The sequence below is a fragment of the Apodemus sylvaticus genome, chromosome X (genome assembly GCF_947179515.1).
Source record: "Apodemus sylvaticus chromosome X, mApoSyl1.1, whole genome shotgun sequence".
NCBI classification, from domain to species: Eukaryota; Metazoa; Chordata; class Mammalia; order Rodentia; family Muridae; genus Apodemus; species Apodemus sylvaticus.
Window position 1 is genome coordinate 106,705,740 of NC_067495.1, and position 3,078 is coordinate 106,708,817.

General features: G+C 38.5%; 1 non-coding gene across 1 annotated transcript; it reads left to right on the top strand.

Annotated features, from left to right (window-relative positions):
• The first annotated feature begins 2,681 nt into the window (after positions 1-2,681).
• On the top strand, positions 2,682-2,788 carry LOC127675833 (U6 spliceosomal RNA). Its single transcript, XR_007975524.1, has one exon. It is a non-coding gene; the product is annotated as a U6 spliceosomal RNA (small nuclear RNA).
• Positions 2,789-3,078: the final 290 nt, after the last annotated feature.

The following is a 3,078-nucleotide window of genomic DNA, read 5'->3' on the forward strand; positions in this document are numbered from 1 at the left end:
ATTTCAAATGTTGTTCTGCTTTGCAGTCTACTTTCTGCAAACCTGCCCCCTTTCACCCTCCCCTTTGCCTCTAAGAGGGTGCTCTCCCACCCACAAACCACTCCTACCTCACCCCTCCAACCATTCCAGCCTCACTGCTCTGATATCCCCCTTTTCTGGGGCATCAAGACTCCACATGACAAAGGGCCTCCTCTCCCATTGATGCCACTGTAGCAGTAGCCATGGACCCACCCACATGTACACTTTGATTGATGATTTAGTCCCTGGGAACTCTGTGGGTTTGGTTAGTTGGTATTGTTGTTCTTCCTATGGAATTGTAATTACCTTCTGTTTTTTCAGTCCTTCCCCTAAGTCTTCCATTGGGGTTCCCAGTCTCAGCCCAATGGTTGGCTATAAGTATCTGCATTTGTCTTAGATGCTGGTGGAGTTTCTCAGAGAACAGCCATAACAGGCACCTGTCTGTAAGCACTTCTTTGCATCAGCAATAATGTAGGGGTTCAGTGTCTGTAGATGGGACAGATGTCAAGGTGACATGGTCTCTGCCTGGCCTTTCACTCAGTCTCTGTTCAGTTTTTTTTGTCCCTGTGTTTCTATGTATGTTCTCTTGGGTCTGGGTTACCTCAGGATGGTATTTTCTAGTTGCCTACAAAATTCATGAAGTTGTCATTTTAATAGCTGAGTCACATTCCATTGTGTAAATGTACTATATTTTCTGTATCCTTCCTTCAGTTGAGGTATATCTGGGTTGTTTCCAGCTTCTGGCTATTGTAAATAAGGCTGCTGTGACATAGTGGAGCATGTATCCAGCATTCTCGACAAGAATGCTGACATCTTACAGGCCCACAGGAGGGACACTCTCCAGCTAGAGACAGCAAGACCAACTAACACCAGAGATAACCCAATGGCAAAAAGCAAGCACAAAATCCTTATCAATACAAACCAAGGCTACTTGGCAACATCAGAACCCCCTTCTACCACCACAGCAAGTAGAATAGACAGCAGAAAATAAACCCAGGGCTGAATTCAAACAATTAGAAACAAAGATTACTCTACAAATAATCAACAAAACTTAAAGCTTATGCTTTGAGAAAATCAACATGATTGATAAACCCTTAGCAAACGTAACTAAAGGGCATGGAGGCAATAACCAAATTAACAAAGTCAGAAATGAAAAAGGAGAAATAACAACAGAAACTTTTTGCACTGCTTTCATTGTGTCCCATAAATTTGGGTATGCTGTGCCTTCATTTTCATTAAATTCTAGAAAACCTTTAATTTCTTTCTTACTTTCTTTGCTTTTTTTCCTGAACATGTTCTCGCTGAGTACAGAGTTATTCTGTTTCAATGAGTATGTGGGCTTCCTGTTCTTGTTTTTGTTAAAGACCAGCCTTAGTACATGGTGGTCTGATAAAATGCATGGGATTATTTCAATCTTTTTGTATCAGATGAGGCTTGTTTTGTATCTGATTATATGGGCAATTTTGAAGAAGGTTTGATGACATGCAGAGAAGAAGGTATGTTCTTTTGTTTAACAGTGAAATGCTCTGTTAATATCTGTAAAATCCATTTTGTTCATAACTTCAGTTAATTTCTACTGTAACTCTGTTTAATTTTTGTCTCCATGATATACCCATTGATAAGAGTCTGGTGTTGAAGACTCCCACTATTATTGTGTGAGCTACAAGGTGTGTTTTGAGCTTTAGTAACATGTCTTTTACAAATATGAATGTCATTGCATTTTGGGCATAGATGTTTAGAATTAAGAGATCCTCTTGGTGGATTTTTCCTTTGATGAGTATGAAGTATCCTTCCCTTCTCTTTTGTTTCTTGGGATCATATGCTTGAAAATATTTTTCCAGTCTTTTACCTTGAGGTAGTATCTGCTCAGTCACTGAGGTGAGTTTCCTGTATGCAGCAAAATGCTGGGTCCTGTATATGTATCCAGTTTGCTAGCCTATGTCTTTTTATTGGGGAACTGAGTCCATTGATGTTGAGAGATATTAAAGACCAATGATTGTTGGTTCCTGTTATTTTTGTTGTTACAGGTGATATTATGTTTGTGCGACTATCTTCTTTTGGGTTTGCAATGAGAATATTAATTTCTTGCTTTTTCTTGAGTGTCGTTATCCTTCTTGTGTTAGAATTTTCCTTCTTCTTTTTTTTGCTACTTAATTGGTTTTCTTTTTTAATATATATATATATATATATATATATATATATATTTTATTTTCTATATTCTGTGTTTACATTCCAAATGATTTTCCCTTTCCCGGTTCCCCCCTCCCCATAAGTTCCCTAAGTCCTCTTCCCTCTGCCCATTCTCCTATCAATCCCCTCCTACTTCTCTGTCCTGGTACTCCCCTACAATGCTGGAACAAGCCTTTTCAGGATATGGGACCTCTCCTTCCTTCTTCTTGGTAGTCATTTGATATGTGAATTGTGTCTTGGGTATTCAGAGTTTCTGAGCTAGTATCCACTTATCAGTGACTGTATTCCATGTGTGTTCTTTTGTGATTGGGTTACCTCACTTAGAATGATATTTTCCAGATCCAACCATTCTCAGCAATTAAAAACAATGAATTCATGAAATTCTTAGGCAAATGGTTGGATCTAGAATTTTCCTTCTATAATCCTCTGTAGGGCTGGATTAGTGGAAAGATATTGTTTAAATTTGTTTTTGCATGCTCACTTTGGAAGCACATATACTAAAATTGGAACGATACAGAGAAGATTAGCATGGCCCCTGTGGAAGGATGACACGCAAATTCATGATGCATTCCACATTTTTAAGCCTACAGAACTCCAAACAGATTGGACAAAAGCAGAAATTCCTCCTGTCACATAATAATCAAAACATCAAATGCACTAAGCAAAGAAAGAATATTAAAAGCAGTGAGAGAAAAAGGTCAAATAACATATAAAGGCAGACCTATCATAATTACACCAGACTTCTCATCAGAGACTATGAAAGCCAGAAGAGCCTGGGAAGATTTCATACAGACCCTAAGGGAACATAAATGTCAGCCCAGACTACTATACCCAGCAAAACTTTCAATTACTATAGATGGTGAAAACAAG